Here is a 26,387-nt window from a genome sequence, read left to right as displayed (position 1 = left end):
TTACTTTTAGGTTTCAATTTCTAAGTAGTTTTTGTGAAACATCACTACTAATAAAAACTAATTTTAAAGAAAAAAATAAATAATTGCTATAGTTAATAAATTAAAGACTAGAGACTTAAAAAAAATTAGTTTTTAAATTAGTTTCTATTATTGTTAAATAGTTTCTAAATTGGTATCTAATTAGCTATGAAGGTTTTTCTACCAAATTTATAATCTAAATAATTGGTAGTTAGAATCTAAATTACATGATATGTATTATATATGTACTATATATGAATGATGAAAATTGTAAGAAATTTATGTCATAGATCTGGGATGAATATAGACTAAGATATATACACATCGGTGTCAATTTCTTTTGGATTTGCTAGTAATCTTTGGATTAGATGTTCATACTTAATGAGTCTTCCGGAAGACGATAAATTTATTTTCAGTGAGATTAAAATGAAATCCAATGATTGTGATTGAAAATTGATCAATGTGTGGTCTATATAAATGATAAAATTGATATTGAAATTTTATATGACAACATTTAAAAAACAAATTATAAACAATATTGGTTCTTTTTACATTAATTATTTTACACTATATACTATATTTGTCAAGTCATTTTATACTCTTAAGTAAAAAGTTACCTTATCAATTATAAATCTTTTTTACCTAATAACAAATTATTCAATAATTGGTATCATGAAGTTTGACCGATATGTTTTACTTAGAAATTAAAAATAATCATATAAAATTTTATCAACAATATTGGAACATTGTACAAAAGTAATAAATTAAATTTGTAGATAAAAAATGTTGGATCTAACAAGTATGAAAGTTAAAGTTATCTTTAGTAAACGGTCTATCTTTTTTTTCTCTATTTTTAACAATAACGACAACCAAAGACAAAATTCAACATACTGCTTGAACAAACATCATAATAAATTAACGGATGTTTTTTAGTATGAATACAAAATCTGATTTGTTTAATAAAAGAAATTAAAATTTTACGGTGAATTATAATTCTTAAGTAATGTAATTTCATTGTTAATTTATTATTAGATAAAATAAGAGTATATGTAATATTATATATATATAGAGAGAGAGAGTTTAGTTGTAAACATGGTTTTATAAACGTGATGTTGCAATATTATTGAAGGAATAAATTGTTTGTTTGCAACCAGATCTGGTAAGATCTGAACTAAGAGAATTGTTGAAGATCAAAGGAGCAACAACACAATTTGCCTGTGCATTTTCCTGCACCATAACCTATGAACCTGCACTGAGCATCACAGTCAGGAAATTGAGAACATGTTCCAGGACACTTCGGTGGATCTTGACTCCTCACACCTACATTATGGATTTTCAAAACTAAAATTAAGAACAATTCACAAAAACCAAAACTCAAAGACACACATGTTTCACAAATATATGTTCTAAAATATAATATAATAATTTATACATACCAGATGAAATGACAAGAACAATTGTTGTTGCAAGCAGAACTTTGAACAAAATCATCCACATTACTGAATAACCAGCCATTCTTACAATTTTTCCTACTTTTCCCTCAATATGCTTTATATGATTTGTCAATATACATTTGTCTTTATATACATGTGAATTCAAATTCAACATATTCTAATACTCAACTATAAACTTTATTTTCATAATACTATAATATAATTGAATATTTATGAGTATTAATGTGTAAGTTTTAAATATTAATTAAAAAATAAATTTACATGATTTTCTTTAATTTTCATTAAAAAAATCATTAAATAGAAATTGATTTTAGAGAAAAATAATAATTAGTTATTTGATTAAATTAGATATTATTTTAGAGACTAAAATAATTTATTGGTATATAAAGTAATTTTTATTATCTATAAACTACTCTCTAAATTCATAGCTAGCGATTAATTTAAATCCTAAAGTTTGTAGTTAAAACATTGGTAATTAATTATATATCAAATTAAAAATTAATTTATAAATTTGATGTTGATTCAAAGATTATTAATGTGTAGCTTTTAAATATTGATTGAAAAATAAAAATTTACATGACTTTTATTAATTATTAATTTTGTAAAATTCAGTGTATATGTTAAAGATTCAATATCTTTTTAAGATATTGTCATTAATGAAGAGTTACGCGTCATTATATAAAATAAATTTATATATGAATTAATGTGTGATATTTAAATATTAATTAGAAAATAAAAATTAACAGGACTTTCATTGATTTTGTAAAATTCAATATATCCTTTAAAAGCTAATTATTACTGTACAAAGAAAAAATTTCATTTTAATATTTATAAATAGAAAATAGATATAAACTACCTATGTAAGGTTTTTTTTAACATATGAAATTTTGGATTAGTCCTTCTTTAATTTTTTATTTTTTATTAATATTGTTTTTCATATGATGATAGATGATTGTGGTTGCTTGAGGTATTAGTATAGCTGAGATGTCAAGTTGCATAGTTATACCTAACATGAAAGTTTTTTATAAAAAAGAAAGTATTATAAATGTTTCTGGATTTTGTATATATCAAGTGAAAAATAGGAATATAAATATCAATTTAATATCACCCTAATAAGTTTTATTTATTTTTAATTAGTTGGTTGTAGAAAAATAGTGAAGAGAGAAATGTTTTACAAGCATGTCTTTAACACTACCCAATAACACTTATTACTAATATTATAAGTAACACTTATTATACTAATTTTTAATATTATAGATTCTCAAAGTTTGAGACATTTTAAATAAAAAAGAAAACAATAGTACAATGAAATGGAGATTAATGAGAGTTATAATTAAAAAAATCATAGAATAAAAACATGTCTTACTATGTTTATTTATTTTTTTATAAATTTTTTTTATGTTAGACATCATTATGCAACTTGACATTTCAGGTAGACTGACACCTCAATTACTATGCTTATTTTTATAAGTGTTATAATTTGTTTATCTTTTCACTATATTATTATTATATTTATTATATTTTATTAATATATTATGCTTAATATTATTATAGGGGAATGATTGGTAAGTTTATAATTTATTATATATTTATTTTCAAAAAAGAACATTATATAGGAATTTTTAGGTTCAGTATTAAAATTGATATTATGAAGGAGATGATCTCCCATGATATTGAATTCATATAGAAAAGAATTCGATTCAAGAGAGAATTTGTGGGGATTTGAGGAGTGAATTTATGAGGATATGAGAGGGAAGTGAGAAATGTTTGGATTGAAATATGTTAGAGTGAATATATGAGGAAAGTTTATTGGAGTTTTTGGGTAATGTGATGTTTGTGAGGGAATTTTTTGAATTATTCTAAAAGTGTAAAATGTTACTTTACAAATTTACCCTTACCTATTAAAAAAATTAATAATCAAATGAGTTTCTTTTTGTTTAAAAATAAATAACTTTCACATATTCATAAATTTAAAAATTATAATTAAAAGAAATATGTATTCAACAAATTAAATAAAAACAAGACTTTATGTAATTTCTTAAAATATTAAAATGTATTATAAAATTAAAAAATAAATCATTAAATAAATAAATAAATTATTTTTTTAACATTAAAAAACCTGTAATAATGAAAATTCAAATATATTACAAGAAAAAAAATAACATAATTAACAATAATTTTTTTTTATAAAACATTATAATTAAATATATTATAACTCATAAACATAATAATTATACACAAAAATATATTAATATAAACACAACAACAAATTAAATAAAAACAAAAATTCTAAGTAATTTTTTAAAATATTAAACATATATTATAAAATTAAAAAATAAATCACATTTTAAATAAATAAAAAATAATATTTTTTAATATTAGAAAACCTTACCGTAATGGAAAAAAAAAAATACTATAACAGGATAATAAATGAATTTGAATTCAGAGATAATATATGCTGACGTGACTTTTCTCTACATCTATTATTTTTTAGAAAAAATGATATTTATTGTTCACTAGTATTTGACGTGAATCTAATAGAAGTTTAATGAATAAAATAATTTTAATATGTAATTTTTATAATAGATTAATATATAGTTGAATATCAATTTTTACATGAAAAAATTTAAATATTATCATTTATATTTTTTAGAGTGTTGTTATTAAAAAAGATTTATGTATAAATATATAAAATAAGTTCATTTCTAGAGTATTAACGAAGTTTTAAAGTTTAATTGAAAAATTAAAGTTTACATAACTTTTTCATTAATTTTTGTAAAACTAAACTTAGATATAATATTTTTACCAGGTTATTTAGATAGTTTCTAACTTATATTATTTAAGAAGCTCGTTTAACATGATTAGAACCTGTTTGCAAATCAATTTTTATTTGAAGTAGATTTTTAAAATATTAACTTCTAATTTTTTAAATTTATTCTATTATTATTTTTTAAATATTTATCAAATCTTTCGTTTTTTTTCAACTAGAGCGAGTTATTATTTATTTAACTTATTTTGAATTTATTATAATATTTAATTTATTACTCCAATACACTAATTGATATAGTATTATTAATATTATTTTTAAAATTTTGATTAAAAATATTTTATGAAATAGTATAAGATTAATAATATAATATAAAATAAAAGCAGTAATTGAAACTAAAAAAATTGCAATTAAAATAATCCATCTACTAATAAAAATTTAAAGATTTAAAATATATATTTTTAAAAACCAAAACTATAAACATCTCAAAACGTAAAATTTATAAGCTAATTACTTTCAGGTTTCAATTTCTAACTACTTTTTGTGGAACATCACTACTAATACAAACTAATTTTAGAAACAAAAAATAATTAGTTGTTATAGTTAATAAATTAGAGACCAAAGACTTAAAAAAATTAGTTTATATTATTGTTAAATAGTTTCTAAATTGATATCTAATTAGCTATGAAAGTTTGTTCACTGGACTCACTATTGGATTCTTTGGGAGACGACTTGGGGTCATCTGACCACTGTTATAATATTATCTTTCTAGGATTCGACAAGTTTACGCTTGATTCATATTAATTTGATAGCAAAATGACTGAAACAACAAATATAAAGAAACCAAGATTTGCAAGAATTATGAAACATCCAGTCATTAGACCATCCTAAAAAGCTAATTTATTTTATTTAAGCATAAAATTAAACTCAAACAAAGCAAACAAAAGCAAGAGACAAAAAAAAATCCTAAACTATAATTCTCCTCCCCCACACTTAAATCAAACATGGTCCTCGATGTAAAAACAGTTAATAAATGTGTACGATAAAAGTAAGAAAAGGAATACTCCCTCTTCAAGCTTGAAGGTAATTGGGGGCTTGTAAGGTAATCTCTTCGACCGTCTCTTCTTGAGGAATCTCATGAAAGAGCTTTAGACGATGTCCATTCACCTTAAATTTCTTTGTAGACGTTAGACTTTGCAATTCTACAACACCATGAGGATGGACATGGGTGATAAAAAATGGACCAATCCATCTTGAGTGCAACTTTCCTGGCATAGGCTTTAATCTGAAGTTGAACATTAACACACGTTGGCCTGCAACAAACTCCTTCCTAGTGATGAAGTGGTCATGGAGATGCTTGGTCCTCTCCTTGTAAAATTTTGAGTTCTCATATGCCTCCAAACAGATCTCATCCAGCTCTTGCAGCTGGAGTTTTCGCTGCTCTCCTGCCTTGTCATAATTCATGTTGCATGCCTTTATTGCCCAATAAGCTTTGTGCTCGATCTCCACAGGTAGATGACAAGCTTTTCCAAAGACGACCCTAAAGGGAGACATCCTAATAGGTGTTTTATAGGTTGTACGATGGGCCCAAATGGCATCGTCAAGACATTTACTCATATCCTTCCTTGTTGGGTTAACCATCTTCTCCAGAATGCGTTTTATTTCTCTGTTGGAGACCTCAGCTTGGCTATTTGTTTGTGGATGATATGGTGTGGATGCTTTATGGATCACCCCATATTTCCTAAATAGACCATCTAGTAACCTGAAACAAAAATGTGTGCCTTGGTCGCTGATGATAGATTTAGGAATCCCAAATTTGCAAAAGAGGTTAGAGCGAATAAAAGTTGCAACAACATGAGAATCATTAGTTCTTGTGGCTATTGCCTCCACCCATTTGGAGACATAGTCCACAACAAGTAAGATATAAGTGAATCCAAAAGAGACAGGAAAGGGACCCATAAAATCAATACCCCACACATCAAAGACTTCACAAAAGAGCATGGGTTGTTGGGGCATCTGTTGTCTTTTGGAGATAGCAGCGCTTGCTCTTTTACATCTCTCACATGTGGATGAGATGATCCATGCATCTCTAAAAATGGTTGGCCAAAAGAAATCACAGTCCAATACTTTTCTTGCAGTACATTGTGTAGTTAAGTGTCCACCAGAGGGTGACGCATGGCAAAAATTCAGCACAGATGGGATCCCATGGTCAGGAATACATCTACGTATGATTTGATCACTGCAAAAACGCCATAAGTAAGGATCATCCCAAACATAGTACTTGGACTCACTCTTGAATTTGTCTCAATGTGCCTTGGTTGCCAATGGTGGAAAAATTGAAGTAGCAAGGTAGTTCACTATGTCAACATACCAAGGTATGAGTTCAGATGTGCGAGATAGTCCAAGAAAAGATCTAACCTTTCTAATAGAGGAGGGGTAAGGTAACAATAAAATAACATTCAATTTAGCAGGGTCTACCCGAATAACTTTTTAAGAAATTATATGGCCTAGGACTATGCCTTGTGACACCATAAAATGACATTTTTCATAGCTTAAAACAAGATTATTTTCTATGCACCTATCAAGTACCTTACTAAGGTTAGTCAAACAAACATTAAAAGAAGAACCATAAATTCTGAAATCATCCATAAAAACTTCAATGCAATGTTCAATCAAGTAAGAAAATATGCTCATAATACAACATTGGAAGGTTCCACGGGCATTGCACAAACCGAAGGGCATCCTTCTATAAGCAAAGGTTCCAAAGGGGCAGGTAAAGGTAGTCTTGTGTTGATCTTCTGGTGCAATCCAAATATGGAAATAGCCAGAAAAACCATCCAAGAAACAGTACTGTGTCTTGCCAGCTAAGCGCTCAAGCATTTGATCGATGAAAGGAAGGGGAAAGTGGTCCTTCTGCGTGGCTTGATTCAAGCGTCTATAATCAATACAGACTCTCCAGTTGTTCTGCACTCTAGTGGGAATAAGTTCATTACGCTCATTCTTTATCACTGTTATCCCAAATTTCTTGGGAACAACTTGAATTGGACTCACTCAAGTGCTGTCAGAGATAGGGTATATGATACCAGCTTGTAGCAGCTCGTTGATCTCTTTCTTCACCACATCAAGAATATGGGGATTAAGCCGACGTTGAGGCTATCTCACAGGTTTTGTCCCTTCTTCTAGTAGAATTTTATGCATACAAATAGCAGGGTTGATACCTGGAATATCTGCCACCGTCCAACCAATGGCTTTCTTGTGCTCTCTAATCACCTGTAACAGTTTTTGCTCTTGTTCATCAGATAGAGTAGTGGAGATAATCACTGGAAGTTGCTCCCTTTTTTTCCCAAATAGGCATACTTAAGATGATCTGGAAGTGGCTTCAGTTCAAGTGAGGGTGGTTGGATGATGGATGGTAATGGTCTATTACTGAGAGAAACTTCAACAACCTGTAATTTATCAGGGTTAGAATCGTCTAATGTTGTCAAGTGTGTATCAACAACATTTGCTTTAGTTGCAAAACCTGCATCAGAAAGGTTAGAACGATTTAGACCATCAGATGATATAAACCCATCTATCTCAGAGTCTGTCCAATCAATTAAATCAGAAAGATCACAGTCCTCTAAAAAATCCAACACATTATCATCCATAATATCATCCAAAATGTCAAGATGATACACAGAGTGATCTTCAACTGGGTGGTTCATAACGTCTAGGATATTGAATTGGACTAGATTGTCTCCAAACTCCATAGTTAGTGTGCCTGCGTGAACATCAATCTTGTTGCGGGTTGTCTTCAAGAAAGGTATGCCCAAGATGATGGTTGTTGCACTAGAATGTGAATCCTTTCCACCCATGTCCAAAATGTAGAAATCTACAGGAAAAACAAGTTTATTTACTTGAATAAGGACATCTTCAATAAGTCATGCAAGTTGAATTGTGCTCCTATTAACAAGTTGAATGACTACGCCTGTGGGTTTAAGAGGACCAAGAGACAAAGAAGTAAACACAGATAAAGGCATAACATTTATAGATGCTCCCAGGTCAAGCATTGCATTTTCAAATCGGTTATTGCCTATTATGCAAGGAATGGTGAAAGTGTCTGGGTCTTTGCATTTTTCAGGTATTGCTGCCACCGACTTTTCAATGAGAGCAGAAACATTCCTTCCCATGTTTACCTTTTCGTTCCCTTTAAGACGCCTTTTATGTGTACACAGATCCTTTAAAAATTTGGCATGTCTAGGAATCTGTTTAATAACGTCTAACACAGGAATGTTCACCTCAACCTTTCTGAATGTCTTGAGAATCTCCTTGTCAGCAGCCTCTTCCATTTTTCTGCTCGTCTTGTCAACTAGCACTCCTCCACTGGCCGCATCTATCATCTGTCTATCAATAGCCATCAGACCCTCGTAAAAATATTGTATTAGAAGTTGTTCGTTAATCTGATGGTATGGACAACTTGTACATAGCCTCTTGAAACTTTCCTAGTATTCATAGACTCTTTCTCTATCTTGTTGCCTGTTCCCGCATATTTCCTTTCTTATTGATGTGACTCTAGATGCTGAAAAGAATTTTTCAAGGAACACTCTTTTCAACCCTTCCCAATTAGTCACTGATTCTGCCGGCAAATAATATAGCCAATCTTTACCTGCATCTTGGAGTGAAGAAGTGAATGCTTTAAGCTTCATGTGCTCCTCTATGACCCCAGCTGGCCTCATGGTGGTGCATGTTAGAATTGATGGCTAGAACAAGAGGCGGGGGTGTGAAATTTTATAAAAGATTTTAACAAATACTTTCCTTAGAATGAATCTTTAACAATCAATTCAGAAAGCCAATCAAATAGTCAAACAAAAACTAATATTATAATTATAATCGGTTAAAATAACGATTTAACCGGTTGTTTATGACAGCGAAAATATCAAACAGTTATAGAGAGAAGAGATAGAGAGATTTACACACAAGGTTTATACTGGTTCACTCAATCCCTAAGCTACATCCAGTCCTCAGTCAAACCATTGAGTATTCCACTATGTTGTTGAATCAAGTGTGTTCAAGCTTTGAAGAATCCAAACCCTTTGAAGGTTGATGGAAGGCTGAATATGCTTGTTGTTGCTGAGCTGTCTTTAGATAGGATTTGGGGTAGATTATCTGTGTTAAATCCACTCTTGATTGAATCCAAAGCTTAAGCATTCTCAAACCTTTTAATTGAAAAGTGTTTTTCAAACTAAGTGGAAAACAACCTGTTGTTTTGTCGAAACAACCGATTGTTTTATACTTAGGTGTTTTTAGAAAGGTTGAAAACCGTTTTTGATGGTTGACTTGCTGTCAAACCAAAACAACTGATTGATTCGAGCATTCAACCGATTGTTTGTTTTGGGACCATAACAGAAAACGATTTTGTGCTTTGACTGAGCTTTAAATGATTTTATAACTAAATACACTCCAGTTTTAAATGCCTTGACCAGTCTTTGAATGCAATAAATAGTTTGTTCAGATTATGTAACAAACAACAACTGAGATTTAATAAAAGAAAAACATATTTGAGTTTTTCACTGATTTTGCTTTTGAAGAGTTGGAGATTGCTTTGATCAAAGAGAGTGTGATATAGGATTTTCATCTTGTATTGATTTCAGATCTTTTCTGTAACAAGTGTAATCCTTTTGTACTTTGAAGAAACTTTGTGTGTGAAGCTGAGAAGTGATGTGTGTTCTTGAGGTTGTCAAGATCAACATTCTTAGTGGTGTTTGTGCTGAGCCAAAGGAAGTGTGTCTTGAGCGGATCCAGGTCACTTCTTTGGTGGTGTTGTAAGTAATCTAGGGTTGATTGCTTAGTGGATTCCCCAGTGGTTTCTAGGAATACTGGATGTAGCACTTGGTTAAGAGTGAACCAGTATAAACATGTGCGTTCAATCTCTCTATCCCTTGGACTCTTTAAATTCAGTTTATATTTGTGAACTGGTATAAACAACTGATTGTTTCTGCGAAACAACCAATTGTTTTTCTGGTGCTGTGCTAAATTGCTTTGTGTTTTTGGCAAACTGAATTCTTAATCAAGTTTTCTCGAAGTAATTTCATTCTAGACTTAAAAGTTTGCGAAAACCCTCTTTAAACCATTCACGCCCCCCCTCCCCCCCCCCCCCCTCCCTCTAGTTTAAAGCCATACATTCTTACATATGTAACCAATCACATATTAAAAACACACACCACAAAGAGGTGACTTTGAATCCCACAAAGCCTACTCACCCTTTTTGCACACAGCCAACACCTCAAGCCAGAATCACACTGACTTTACAGGATTTTACAAACAGTTTTACAAAGTGTAATATGAACAATTACAAGAAACTAAGCAAGGGTAGAAAACACCTGGAATTACAGTACACCAGAAATCCTATTGATCAGTTCTTGAATCACAGCAAAGTCCAAAGGCAATCTTGTTAAACTTGGAAAAACACATTTTCACAAACAGTTGATAATCTCTCAAATTGATCTCAAATAAGAAAGTAAAACTTTTTCTCTCTCGTATATCAAACATTTGAAAGAAGACTATATTTATAACCTTTGAAAAACCACCGTTTGAGGCAGATTTAAGTAACTGAAATAGTTAAAACAAGTTTTCAAAAAAAATGTTAAGAAAACTTACATTTAATCGGTTGAAACTATGATTTAACAGGTTGAATGGTTTCAACAATTATACAAATGATTCAAAAAACAGTTTCAAAAACTCTTTTGCGAGTTAAGTGATAAACAACCGATTGTCTTGAAACTTTAATCGGTTGTTTTCCCCTTTGCATGGAAAAACACTTTAATCTTTAAAACAGATTGAAATAGGCTTTGTTTGAGAATCAAGACTGATCTTACAAAGATTCTAAACCCCTTAACTAAACCCAAACCTAAAACAGAACATAGCTTCAGGCTCCATGAGAATTTGAAACATCAAAGCTTCCCATCTTCAACAATCTCCCCCTATTTGATGGAGACAAATCCTTGAAAGCTTTTAGGAATGTTCTTTGTTTAGAATTTGTTGAATCCTGCATTCATTGAGAAACATAGGATAATCTAGTCCAAAACAGATATACACCTTACATCAATTTTCAAATAAGCAGAGTTTTATAAGAACAATCGGTTATTTCACAGAGATAACCGGTTAAAATTCTGTAAACCAGAAAACAGCAGTTTTAAAACTCCAAAATTAAAGCAGTTTAACGTAGTCAATAATAGCAATGTTCAAAAGCAATAAACACAATTAAGAACATTACAACTCCCAACAATACTTCTCCCCCTATTTGTCTCATCAAATAGACAAATGGTAGAATTAAAAACAACATAAGGAAAATAGAAATTTAAAAGTTGTTAAGCTAAAAAGAAGGGCTATCCTCCCTTTGAAATTGCAATTCCAGAATCTGTCTCTGAACTTCTTCAATTTGTTCATCCAGAGTAGAGAACCGTGTATCCATGTTGGTAAACCTTGACTCACACATTTCATAGAGGTTCCTTTGATTGTCAGCAAAGGTGTCCATTCTATTGATCATTTGCCTTTCAAAATATGACATGTTTAACATCCTTTCATCCATATTGATGTTATGATGTACACCTTCTTGCGTTTCAGCAACCGGTTCATCTTGCATTGCTGCCGCTTCAGTTTCATCACCTTCATTAGTTCCACTTGGGCCAGCTTGATCATCATCCTTGCTTACCCATCTTCCACCAATCTTAGTAAATCCCATCTTACTTAGGGATCCACTGTTGATCTCCCTTGAGGGCTTAATTACTTTTGCTAGCTCTCCTTCTATGTCCACTTCAAAATAGTGAAGAAACTTATAAATCAAAATGGCATAGGGATAATGAAAATCACATAACCTCATAGCTTTTTGCATGTGCTCTTTGATTGTGTTAATCCAGATGATCTTCACTTTATTCATGATAGAGTAGATCAAGAGAAGATCTTCTTCAGATAGAGTTGAATGGTTGCTCCCCCTATGATATGAGAAGTATTGAACATAGACACTTTAGAACTCTTAAAAACAACATTATAGGAAAAGGATAACAACAATTAAAGGATCAAAGAGTGCTTGAATAAGGACAACCAAATCAGAACCACAAAAAACAACAAGCTGAAAACAGAATGGTTGCAAAGAAGCTTAAGGAGTCATCAATGGAGACCAAGCCTTCCAAAATGATGATCCAAACTCATTATGAGTGCTATTTCCTTGTACACAACTTTAGAACAAGATACAAAACGTAATTGAAAATAGAAACACCAAGAACCGAACATAAATTGAAGAACACTAAAACATTGGAAACTACCGATTGAAATTGCAAGAGATGAAAGAATGAACACTTATTGAATGAAGCTTGCTGGATTTGAGAATTTGGAATTGCATTCACGCCACTTGGAGTCTTGTTCCAAGATAAGTGAAAGGTTGCCACCACTTGAAGCTCACCATGGGCACACAAGATAAGGCAAAGGAAGAAGAAGACAACAAGACTCACAATTTCTCTCTAAACTTGAGTAGAGTTTCTCTACTTCTAATTTCCAATTCTGATTTGTACAAGGGCAGCAACTTTATTTATAGCCTATAAGGTGCTGAAATGCAAAGCTAAATGTGCCCCTAATGACATTCAAATTCGGCGCCAACTAGTGCATGAAGGAAGTGTGACTTTCCTTCCTAGTTTGGCACCTCCTAACTCATTTCTACACTCCCCCTAGCATCCCTTACTAAGTTCACACCTATTTATTAATATCCGCACCCCTACTCTACACAATAGAAATAAGAAGAGTCAGCTTTTGATACTCTTGTCCCAAAGCTCTTGTCACGCTCCTAGTGATTCGTTGGGCTTGGGCCCCTTGTTGGGCTTGGGCTTCATGGGCTTGAGCGTCCTCTACTTGGTTTCCATCATACTCCCCGGGTTGGAGAGAATTCGTCCACGAATTTGGGAAACCTGCATCAAAAGGAGTGAGATCAGTAACATTGAAAGAATTACTACCAAGATAAGTATTAGGCATATCTAACTCATAGGCATTATCATTAATCCTCTTGATGACTTGGAAAGGGCCATCACCACGAGGCATAAGTTTGGACTTCCTTAGAGAAGGAAATCTATCCTTTCTCAAATGAAGCCAAACCCAATCGCTGGGCTCAAAGATTAATGCCTTCCTCCTTTGGTTGGCAGTTTCAGCATACTTACCAATTTTCTTCTCAATTTGTAACTTGATGCGGGTATGCAAGTCTTTAATAAAATAAGCCTTTTCAAGACCATCCTTGCATAGAACCTCATCAAGGACAGGAATGGGAAGAAGATCTAGAGGTGTGAGGGGATTAAACCCATAGACAACCTCAAAAGGAGAATGGTTAGTGGTGGAATTTACTACCCTATTATAAGCAAACTCAACATGAGGTAGTAAATCCTCCCAAGCCCTTGGATTCCCGGAAATAAAGCATCGCAATAATTGACCCAAAGTTCTATTAACCACTTCAGTTTGACCATCAGTTTGAGGGTGGCAAGTAGTAGAAAAAAGAAGTTTTGTGCCAAGTTTCCCCCATAAGGTCCTCCAAAAGTGACTTAAGAACTTGGAATCCCTATCGGATACTATACTTCTAGGAAGTCCATGTAAACGAACAACTTCCTTAAAGAAGAGATTTGCAATATGGCTTGCATCATCCACTTTGTGGCATGGAAAAAAATGAGCCATTTTAGAAAAACGGTCCACTACCACAAAGATGGAATCCTTACCCTTCGATGTCTTGGGAAGTCCTAAGATAAAATCCATAGAAATATCAACCCAAGGCATTGTAGGGATAGGAAGAGGGGTATATAAACCATGGGGTTGGACCTTAGATTTAACCTTCCTACATGCTATACATTTATCACAGAAGTTATGTACGGATTTGCGCATGTGAGGCCAAAAGAAATGTTCATGCAATGTTTCTAAAGTCTTAGCTACCCCAAAATGTCCCATAAGCCCACCCTCATGAGCCTCTCTAACAAGAGATTGTCTTATGGATCCATGGGGAACACAAAGTCTTTTTCCTTTGAAAAGAAAACCATTATGTAAGAAAAAGTCTTTGTGACCTCCCTTGGAACACTCTTGATAGATTAGAGAGAAATCTAGGTCATCATGATAAAGTTCCTTTATGTGATCAAATCCTAAATATTGAACATTCAAAACATTTAACAAGGTATATCTTCTTGAAAGAGCATCAGCAACCACATTAATTTTACCTTGTTTATGTTTGATCACATAAGGAAATTGTTCAATAAACTCCACCCACTTAGCATGTCTCTTATTAAGCTTGCTTTGGCTTTTCAAATATTTAAGGGACTCATGATCACTATGGATCACAAATTCCTTTGGAAAAAGATAATGTTGCCAATTTTGCAAAGCTCTAACAAGAACATAAAGTTCTTTATCATAAGTGGAGTAATTGATATGACTCCCTTTGAGTTTCTCACTAAAATAAGCTATGGGATGTCCTTCTTGAAGGAGAACAACCCCAATGCCTATATTAGAGGCATCACATTCTACTTCAAATGTTTTAGCAAAGTTAGGAAGGGCTAGAATGGGGGCTTTAGTCAATTTTTCCTTCAAAGTTTGAAAAGTGTTTTCTTGCTCTTGTCCCCACTTAAAAACCACATCCTTCTTTACGATGGCATTTAAAGGTGCGGCAATTGTACTAAAGTCTTTCACAAACCGCCTATAAAAACTAGCAAGTCCATGAAAACTTCGTACCTCATTGACATTGGTGAGTGTAGGCCAATGTTGAATTGCTGCAACTTTTGTTTGATCTACATGCACCCCTTTATGACTTACCACAAAGCCTAGGAAGTCTATATGATCTAATGCAAAGAAACATTTAGCATGATTAGCATATAACTTCTCCTTCCTAAGAGTTTCTAAGACTTGTCTAACATGTGACTCATGATCTTCTAAAGACAAGCTATATATAAGAATATCATCAAAGTAAACCACAACAAACTTGCCAATGAATGCTCTTAATACATGATGCATGAGTCGCATGAAGGTACTAGGAGCATTAGTCAAGCCAAAAGGCATGACTAACCACTCATATAAACCAAATTTGGTCTTAAAAGCGGTTTTCCATTCATCACCATGTTTAATTCGAATTTGATTGTAACCACTCTTAAGATCAATTTTGGAAAATATTTTAGACCCATGTAATTCATCCAACAAGTCATCTAACCTAGGAATGGGATGCCTATATTTGATGGTAATGTTATTTATAGCGCGACAATCCGTACACATCCTCCATGTCCCATCTTTTTTTGGAACAAGTATGACAGGCATAGCACATGGGCTCATGCTATCTTGTACCCACCCCTTAGCTAATAAATCCTCAACTTGATGTTGAATTTCTCTGGCCTCTTGGGGGTTGGTCCTATATGCAGGGCGATTTGGTAAAGAAACCCCGGGCATGAAGTCTATTTGGTGTTCAATCCCTCTTAGAGGTGGTAAGCCTTTAGGAGGATCTTGAAACACATCTTCATATTCCTTTACCAAATTGTCCAAACATGTGGGACTATCCTTAGCCGACTCACATTCAATAGTTCTAGTAATAGCTAAAAAAATAGGCTTTTGAGTAACTATTACCTTTTGAACTTGTTGTGTAGACATGAGAAGGCTTCTCTTGGAACTCTTTTTTATCATTTTCTTTCTCTCTCTTTTCTCTCATTTTGACTTGGTCCTCATGTACTTCCTTTGGAGAGAGAGACTTAAGAATGACTTTGTGCCCATGGAAGTTAAAAGAAATTTTGTTGGTAAAGCCATCATGAAAAACTTTTCTATCAAATTGCCATGGCCTACCTAAAAGAATATGAGTAGCTTCCATTGGGACAACATCACACAAGACCTCATCTTTAATTTACCAATGGAAAATGTAATGAGGACTTGCTTGTTAACCACTAGCTCACCAACCTCACTTAACCATTGTAACTTGTAGGGCTTGGCATGAGAGATGGTAGGTAATCCAAGTTTGTCTACCACTCTTGTGCTTGCCACATTAGCACAACTCCCCCCATCCACAACCCCATCCACAGTCAAAGAGCATACCCTATCATTAATAAGACACCTTGAATGAAAAATATTTTCTCTTTGAGTTTCATCAAAAGGTTTTAAAACTTGTCCAAGCATGCGTCTTATTACTAATAGGTCACCCTCATGTGGGCTCTCACTCTCACTCTCACTTGGGGATCTAGAAGGTGAGGAATGTCTAGAAGATTCGGACTCATGCTCACTACCATCTACCCCATCATGCATATACATAGTTCGCTTAGAAGGGCAATTAGATGCAATATGTCCATAGCTTAAGCATTTAAAACACTTCTTACTAGACGATTTAGGTGGTGATTTAGGCCTGGAAGTGGAAGTGGAAGGCTTAGAATCTCTAGGTTTGAAAGTAGAGTCCTTAGAAAGGATATTTGAGAAACAACTATTTTTATTTTTCCAAGAAGAGTGGTAGTAGTTATCCTTAGAAGAATTTTTGAAAGCATTTTTCCTTGCAAGTTGATTTTCAATTTTACTAGCAAGGTGAACCACATTTTCCAAAGAAGAATATTCTTGTAACTCTACCACGTCTTGAATGTCCCTTCGAAGGCCACTCACAAACCTAGCTATCTTAGCTTCCTCACTCTCATCCATATGAACTCGAATTAAAAGCTTGTCTAGTTGTTTAAAGTAATCATCCACACTTAGCGTGCCTTGATGAAACCGTTGGAGTTTCAACAATAGGTCTTTCCTAAAGTGTGGGGTTACGAATCTAGCGCGTAAACAAGCTTTCAAATCGTTCCAAGAGACCACGGGCGATCTCTTGTGTAGGTCAATGTCCATGAGATATTGATGCCACCATTGCATGGCATAGTCTAAGAATTCTAAAGATGCTAATCTAACCCTATGCTCATCTCTAACCCCATTTACATCAAATATTTGCTCAACCTTAGCCTCCCACCCTAAGTACACATTAGGATCACTTTCACCACTAAAGCTAGGAAGTTTTACATTAGGTGAATAAGGGCCACCACATGTTGGCGCCTCTCTTCATGGTGATGGTGCCTTGGCCGTGCATTGTCTTCATAATATACATGAGAAGAATGAGAATGCCTTGAAGAATGTCGAAGAGGAGGATGATGTCTTCTCTCCCGGTTTTGATGGACTTCTTCACGGCTTAACTCCAAGCTTTGGAGCCTTGCCTCCATTTGTCTTATCACATCAAGATATTGAGCATTTGATTGTCTAGCATTCTTTAAATCTTCAAAGAGAGCTGCCTTTTGAGGTGAGCAAGGTTTGGAGGATTCTCCACTAGAAAAATGAGCCATGATCAAAAAGTACAAAAAACAAAAACAAACAATTAAAGAAACTTGTTAGCAAAATAAAGTGAGATATAGGTTGCTGGAAAATGCCAAAAGAAAGTACTCAAACCACTCCAAGAAAGTATTCTGTCCTCAACCAAGCCTTTCTTGTGGAATGGAGGAGCTTCAAATGAAAAATGTCAAAGCAAACCACACTCACTTAAGAACAAGTCTCCACAAAACTTGAGAAGAACAAAAAGACAAGCAAGAAAAGGTATAAGCAAGAAAAGCTAAACCAAAACAGAAAGCAATATATGACAAACTGGAAAAGAATATGAATGAAAGACAAGCAAGAAAATAAGGAACTCAATGAATAAAGAAGGCACACCAAAGAGTCCTAGAGAAAAGTACTAGAGTAGATTTAAGAAACAAAAACAGAACTACAAGAAAAAAATGTTGTATGCAAACTGTGCTATGTTTACAGATTTAACTGGAATGATTGAAAGCGAACTGGAATGTGAAAAATTAACCACCGAAACTTCAATGTCTTAACTCAATAATGGCACTGGAATGAGGTAAAAACAGTAAGCCAATTGAGAGTAATAATTTTTTCAAAATTGCTGCCCAATTACCGTATTCTTTTCGGCAGTATTGTACACTTTTCGTATTTTATTTATCATTTTTTGTGTACTTGGAATTTTTGAGTACTTCTTTTTGCTATGCTTTTGTAACACTTTGAAGAATGTAAATCCAAGTTTTAACAAATTTCCAGTGAGCCAATTAATTGCAGTAAATTGAAAATAGTAGCACGTTTGTAAGAAAACAGAGTAACCTATTTAGGAATGAAAAACAGTATGATGAACTAGCAAAGACATAATGGAAATTGTGTAGAGGAACTTGTATAGATCTAGAATACAAGCATGAACTAAAATCTAAAAAATGAAAATGCATAAAGGATCAAGCAATAAACTCAAAAACAGAAAGTAAACCAAAGCAAGAAACAAACAAAGCAATAAAAGTACTACAAGAAGTGATGACAATTATGGAATAACATGACTAAGACAAAACTTGAAATGATTCAAAAAAGAAAATACTCAAACATATGATAGGCATCATAAAGGAAAACAGCAATAAAACTCAAATTAAGCCTAAAAAGAGAATTACTAATCACAAAACAGAATCAAAGTGTCCAGCAACTCAAAAAAAAATTTTACACATAACCACAACTCTAGATACCACATGATATGAGTTGCATTGAACATAGACACATTAGAACTCTTAAAAACAACATTATAGGAAAAGGATAACAACAATTAAAGGATCAAAGAGTGCTTGAATAAGGACAACGAAATCAGAACCACAAAAAACAACAAGCTGAAAACAGAATGGTTGCAAAGAAGCTTAAGGAGTCATCAATGGAGACCAAGCCTTCCATAATGATGATCCAAACTCATTATGAGTGCTATTTCCTTGTACACAACCTTAGAACAAGATACAAAACGTAATTGAAAACAGAAACACCAAGAACCGAACAGAAATTGAAGAATAAGCTAAGAAACACAAATTCAAACGGTGAAAAGGATGAAGAACACTAAAACATTGGAAACTACCGATTGAAATTGCAAGAGATGAAAGAATGAACACTTATTGAATGAAGCTTGCTGGATTTGAGAATTTGGAACTGCATTCACGCCACTTGGAGTCTTGTTCCAAGATAAGTGAAAGGTTGTCGCCACTTGAAGCTCACCATTGGCACACAAGATAAGGCAAAGGAAGAAGAAGACAACAAGACTCACAATTTCTCTCTAAACTTGAGTAGAGTTTCTCTACTTCTAATTTCCAATTCTGATTTGTACAAGGGCATCAACTTTATTTATAGCCTATAAGGTGCTGAAATGCAAAGCTAAATGTGCCCCTAATGACATTCAAATTCGGCGCCAACTAGTGCATGAAGGAAGTGTGACTTTCCTTCCTAGTTTGGCACCTCCTAACTCATATCTACACTCCCCCTAGCATCCCTTACTAAGTTCACACCTATTTATTAATATCCGCACCCCTACTCTACACAATAGAAATAAGAAGAGTCAGCTTTTGATACTCTTGTCCCAAAGCTCTTGCCATGCTCCTAGTGATTCGTTGGGCTTGGGCCCCTTGTTGGGCTTGGGCTTCATGGGCTTGAGTAAGGAAACTTGTTAGCAAAATAAAGCAAAATGTAGCTTGCTGGAAAAGGCCAAAAGAATGTACTCAAACCACTCCAAGAAAAGTGTTCTTTCCTTAACCAAGCCTCTCTTGTGGATTGGATGAGCTTCAAATGAAAAATGTCAAAGCAAACCACACTCACTTAAGAACAAGTCACCACCAAAACTTAGAGGAAACAAGAAGACAATCAAGAAAAAATATAAGCAAGAAAAGCTAAACCAAAACAGAATGTAAGATATGACAAAACTGGAAAAGAATATGAATTAAAAGACAAGCAAGAAAAGTAAGGCACACAAAGAAAGGATAGCACACAAAGGAATCCTAAAGAATAGTACTGGAATAGATGAAGAAAACAAAAACAATGCTACTGAAATTTTTTTTGTTAAAACTGTGCGTGACTTTAAAGATTTAACTGTAACTTTAGAAAGCGAACTGGAATGTGAAATTTTAATCACTGGAAATTCAAGATGTTATCTAAAAATTGGCACTGGAATCACTCAAAAACAGTAAGCCAATTAATTGTGATAAATTTCCGAAAATTACTGCCGAATCAATGTTTTTCAGCGTCAAAATTTTACACACTGTACGTATTTCATTTATCATTTTTTGTGTATATTGAATTTTGATGTACTTCTTTTTTTCACTCTTTTGTAACACTTCAAACTACTTAAATCCAGAATATCAGAATTTTCTAGTAATCACAGAAATTTTGATAAACCAAACAGTCAGCACGTTTATAAGAAAAACAAAGGAACCTATACTGGAATGAAAAACAGAATGGAGAAATTTCAAAAGACACAATAGAATTGATGTTTAAGAACTTGTATAGATTTAATACACAAGCATGAACTCAAAACTAAAAAGAAAATGCACCAAAGGATCAAGAAAAACAGAAACCAAAATTTGTACTCAACTAAAAGCAATCAACCAAAGATAGCAAGAAAAGTACTACAAGGAATTGATGACATTATAGGAAAAAACATGACTAGACAAAACAAGTTGGGATTCAAAATTTAAAAAGACTCAAGCACAATGAATTAACAAGTAAAACAGCAAGAAATACTCAAAAAAAAAAGACAAAAACAGAATCACTAATCACAAAAACAGAATCAAAGTATCCAGCAACTCAAAAAAAAATTTGCACACAACCATAGCTCTAGATACCACATGATATGAGTTGGATTGACACTTAACAAGAAACAACACTTTAAGGAGGCTTAAGGACAAATCAATGGAGGACAATGCCATCCAAATGAAGAGCCAAACTCATATACATCATGACTGTCATGTCCTTATCACAAACACTTGGCGGAATTGAAAGGAAAGCAAGAACAAAACAAGAACACAAATAGAAGCACAATTGAAATGTGTAAACTGAAAACTGGACAAAATTGAATCAAGAAATGAATCTACCAATTGAAATCATCAAAGGAACAAGATAAACCGAATAGAAACTTAAAACAACACCTAGAACGAGAATAAACGGTAGAAATTGAAGAACAAGCTAAACTACCGATTGGAAATGAAAATGTAGATGAAAGAAGATGAAACTTAAGTGATTGAAGACCGCTGGAATGGAATTTGGAGTTGCTCACGCAACTTGGTGATGGAGTTCCAAGATGAGTGAAGGAAGCCGCCACTTGAAGCTCTCCAAAAGCTCACAAGATGAGACTAAGCTAAGAGATCAAAATCTCACACAAATCTCTCTCCAAATGAGTAGAGTTTCTCTATATCAATTATCCAATTCTGAATTTTACAACAACCCACACCTCTATTTATAGTGTGAGGGTGCTGAAAAATAGGTGGGAAAATTCAAATGAAACTCATTTGAAAATCCCACAAAAAACAAGTCACATGGGAGGTGTGACCTTTTTCTACTATGACACCTCCTAAAAACTACACCTACACCTACTCTACTAAGTCACATGAACAATGTGACTTTATTTTACATATTCACACTCCTTTATTTAATATCCACACCTCCTACAACTATACAATAGTAATTCAAATGATGCTCTTTTATTTAATGCTTGGCTTTGCCCCTCATGGGATGGACTTGGGCTTCTTGGGCTTGGGCCTTCTTGGGCTTGGGCTTTGGGCTTGGGCCTCATCTTTGGAAAAGACTAATAAGAAGAACTTTAAATGATTTAACTCCACAAAATAGTGGTGGCCTGTTTATTGAGGAACCTTCCCCAAAGGGCATTTTATCAGCGATCAAAAGATTTTCAAAAAACAAAGACATGAGTAACTTTCAAGAACCTAACTCTTGATGCCAATTGTTAGGATTGATGGCTAAAACAAGAGGGGGTGAATTGTTTATAAAAGATTTTCACAAATACTTTCCTTAGAATGAATCTTTAACAATCAATTCAGATAAGCAATTCAGAAAGTCAATCAAATAGTCAAACAGAAACTGATATCAGAATTATAATTGGTTAAAAGAACGATTTAACCGGTTGTTTATGACAGCGGAAATATCAAACAGTTATGGAGAGAAGATATAGAGAGATTTACACACAAGGTTTATATTGGTTCACTCAATCTCTGAGCTACATCCAATCCTCAGTCAAACCATTGAGTATTCCACTATGTAACCAATCACAGATTACAAACACACACCACAAAGAGGTGACTTTGAATCCCACAAAGCCTACTTACCCTCTTTGCACTCAGCCAACCCTATTGATCAGTTCTTGAATCATAGCAAAGCCCAAAGGCAATCTTGCTAAACTTGGAAAAACACATTTTCACAAACAGTTGATAATCTATCAAATTGATCTCAAATCAAAGTGTAAAACTTTTTCTCTCTCGTATATCAAACATTTGAAAGAAGACTATATTTATAACTTTTGAAAAACCATCATTTAAGGAAAATTTAAGTAACTGAAATAGTTAAAACAAGTTTTCAAAAAATTGTTAACAAAACTTACATTTAATTGGTTGAACTCCTTAAGATGTTTGTGTGGGTCTTCACCTGCAACGCCATGAAATTTAGGCAATAAATGTATCAAACAGATTTAAGCTCACATTGCCCATCTGGGTATTGGATACACATAGTTTGGAAGGAAACATTTGGAGCAACAAGTTCTCTGAGGGTCCGTCCTTCCATAATTCCAAAATTAGGACTTACGGCAGTAGTCAGTGATGAACTAGGATTTACAGTAGCAGTTGGTGATGAACTAGAAGACGAGGTTGTATCACTGGACATGTATTAATTGAATTTCCTATTAGACCCTTCAGAGCAAAATCTTTTTTTTTTAAGAAACAACCCAAGTCAACTCCCAGGAAAGAGAGGTGAGTCACAAATGGACAAACTTAAAAAGCAAGTTTTTCTTAGCCAGAGTCTTCCCTAAATTTCTTTAAAAAAAAAAACAAAGAGTAGCAACTGAAGTATCTACCCTAAATGCAAAATCCTATATAAAAAAATGCTACACTTAATGCTTTAAAAAAAATAGTTAGAGAAAAAAACATTATTCAAAAATAAATAAAATATAGAAAATAAAAATAATAGTTATAAATATTAAAACAAAAACATAAATAAATAAAGAATGACAAAAAAAAATAAAAAAATAACTAAAAATAGAAAAGATATAAAATAAAGGCAAAAAAAGAGATAAAGATTAAAGATGTAAAGGAATAAAAAAAAATAAAAAAAAATAAAAAAATAAACAAGAAGAAAAAATCCTTACTATTATATTTTTTGACTTTTTTGTTTTTGATCTTTTTGTTTTTTTCTATAAAATTAAACAAGAAGGAGAAAAAAATCCTGAATATTAGATTTTTTTTAGTTTTTGTTCGTTTCTTTTTTTTAGCTTATACTAAACGAATAAAAACTAATAAGAAGGAGGAGGGAGTATTCCTTCGTAAACATTTATTAATTGGTTTTACATTGAGGACAATGTTTGATTTAAGTGTGGAGGAGGAGAATTATAGTTTAGGATTTATTTTTGTCTCTTGTTTTTGTTTGCTTTGTTTAAGTTTCATTTTCTTCTTAAATAAAATAAATTAGCTTTTTAGGATCGTCTAATGACTGGCATGTTTCATAATTCTTGCAAATTTCTAGTTCTTGATATTTGTTGTTTAGAGGTTATATTGGGAATGGATGGGTTGTCTACTAATCTTATCCTTATAGATTGTGGTCAAAAGAAGTTAATTTTCCCTGGATTAGAAGGAATGTAGGTTATCTCAGCTCAATAGTTTGAAAGAGAGATACAAGAAGGTGCAAAATGTTTTATGCTTTTGGCTTGTTCTATAGTTACCGATAAAGTACAAAAAGAGATGTTTGTGGTTCAGAAGTTTATGGATGTATTTCTTGATGAGATTCTTGGACTTCCACCTAAAAGAGAGATAGAGTTTGCAATACACTTGATTCCTAGAGTAGGGTTTAGGGTTTAGGGTCTAGTGTCCATATCGAATGGCACCGGCAAAGTTAGCTGAATTGAAGAAACAACTAGAAGACTTATTGGAGAAACAATTCATTCGACCTAGTGTTTCTCCATGGGGAGCTCCAATGCTATTAGTGAAAAAGAAGGTTGGTTCATCATGTCTATGCATAGATTATCGATAATTGTACCGCCCTAGTAGTCGGAAGTAATGACGTGGCACCAAGCTACAGTGTAGGCGTGTTGACAAGGCGCCAGGTTTGCAGAAGGGAAGGAAGTCGGGGGGTTCGTGTAATCGCCAGTTATTAAGTTGGCGTGCTCCGATCTCCAGCATACCAGGCGATCGCCCAGTTGAAGATGAAGTCGCCAGATTATAAACTCGGGCGACCAAGTGATTGGAGATCGCCAGAGCAAGCACATCGCCGAAGATGAAGGTGATGCAGATTATGAAGGCGGCCGGCGAGACCACAGGGAAGGTGTACGAGAGCACCCTAACTCGCCAATTCCAGTAGAGATCGCGCTCCCAGTTAGCTATGCACTGGGCAGTACCATGCATAAATAACTTAGCCAAAAAGGGAGTTAGAAGCAGCGCCCAAGTCAAGGAGGCTCCAGATGATGGCACGTGTACGACTGGATGCGAGCCACGTGTCCAGGTCTGTAACTGCCAGGAGAGAGAAAGTGACCAGGTATATAAGAGTTCTCAACGAACTTTCTGAGGTACGCACGTTCAGATTACACTCTTTACGCTTGCGAGTTCTAGGGCTTATTGTGAGAGAGGACATTGCACGGTTCCTTGAGATTTCTTGAGTGTTCTTGCTCTTAGTATTTGGTGGTTCGGTCACTGACTTGGGCGTTGGAGTGCGATCGGCCGCAGCGGCGCCGCTCTGTTCTTTTGCAGGTTCTTGAGGTGGATCTCGAAGAAGGACGGAGGTTTGAAGCGGTGCACTCGTCGATCCTTTGACGAGGCAGTTTCCAGCGTTCTGGTCAACAGGCAGGATCAATAATTAAACAAGTTAACAATAAAAAAATAAATATCATATTCCTAGAATTCACGATCTGATGGATTAGTTGCATGGGGCAGTTGTCTTTTCTTAAATAGATCTGCGCTCAGTTTATCATCAAATTTTAGTGAAAGCAGAATATGTTCAGAAGACTGCTTTTAGATCAAGGTATGGTCACTATGAATTTATGGTTATGCCATTTGGTGTGATCAATGCTTCAACTATCTTCATGGATTATATGAATCGAATATTCATACCTTTTCTTGATAAGTTTGTGGTAGTGTTCATAGATGATATCTTGATCTATTCTCGTACAAGGGAAGAACATCTTAGAACTGTCCTGAACATTTTGAGAGAAAAACAACTATATGCTAAACTTTCAAAATGTGACTTCTGGATGTCAGAAATATAATTTTTAGGACATGTCATCTCGGCACAGGGAATATCAGTAGATCCTTCTAAAGTGGAGGTTGTACTTCAGTGGGAACGTCCTAAAATAGTTACAGAAATTAGAAGCTTTGTCAGGTTAGCAGGATATTACAGGAGATTTATAGAAGGCTTTTCTAAAATAGTGGCTCCTTTGACTCAATTGACTAGAAAGGATAATCCTTTTGCATGGACTGAACAATGTGAGAGAAGCTTTGAAGAGTTGAAAAGAAGGTTGACTAATGCTCCTGTATTGACAATCCCTGATACCAATCAGTCTTTTGAAGTTTTCTGTGATGCTTCCTATTAGGGATTGGGTTGTGTTATGATGCAGAATAAGAAAATTGTTGCCTATGCTTCTCGTCACTTAAATGTCCATGAAAGAATTTATCCAACTCATGATCTAGAATTGGCAAGAGTTGTCTTTGCTTTAAAAATATGGAGACATTTTATTTACGGAGTTAGTTTTAATGTGTTCAGTGATTATAAAAGCTTGAAGTATTTGTTTGCTCACAAGGAGCTTAATATGAAGCAGATGAGGTGGATCGAATTTTTAAAGGACTATGATATCCAACTAATATACCATCTTGGGAAGGCAAATGTTGTTGTAGATGCGTTGAGTCGTAAAAAGATACAAATGTCGTCGCTTATGATTAGAGAGCTAGCATTGATTGAAGATTTCAGGAGTATGAATTTGGAGGTTTCCATGTCTTCAAATTGCATTAGTTGTAATACACTTGTTATAACTAATGAATTTCTGGAGAAGGTGAAGGAGAAGTAGTTGAAAGATTCAAAATTGAAGAACTTCACGGGCTTATTAAATACTCACAAAGCTAAAGACT

The 26,387-nt window shown here is 33.6% G+C and overlaps 1 long non-coding RNA gene and 1 pseudogene across 1 annotated transcript; both read right to left on the bottom strand.

Moving 5' to 3' along the window:
• Nucleotides 1-1,114: 1,114 nt before the first annotated feature.
• LOC150023152 (uncharacterized) lies at nt 1,115-1,552 on the bottom strand. Its single transcript, XR_016517177.1, has 2 exons — nt 1,455-1,552; nt 1,115-1,338 (listed from the first exon to the last, which is right to left on the bottom strand). It is a non-coding gene; the product is annotated as an uncharacterized LOC150023152 (long non-coding RNA).
• A 5,290-nt stretch (nt 1,553-6,842) lies between these two features.
• On the bottom strand, nt 6,843-22,944 carry LOC150023151 (uncharacterized; annotated as a pseudogene).
• Between the last annotated feature and the right edge of the window lie 3,443 nt (nt 22,945-26,387).

Source organism: Phaseolus vulgaris, chromosome 11 (assembly GCF_051622355.1).
Source record: "Phaseolus vulgaris cultivar YP4 chromosome 11, ASM5162235v1, whole genome shotgun sequence".
In the NCBI taxonomy this organism is placed as follows: domain Eukaryota; kingdom Viridiplantae; phylum Streptophyta; class Magnoliopsida; order Fabales; family Fabaceae; genus Phaseolus; species Phaseolus vulgaris.
This window is presented reverse-complemented; position numbering and strand designations above follow the sequence as displayed.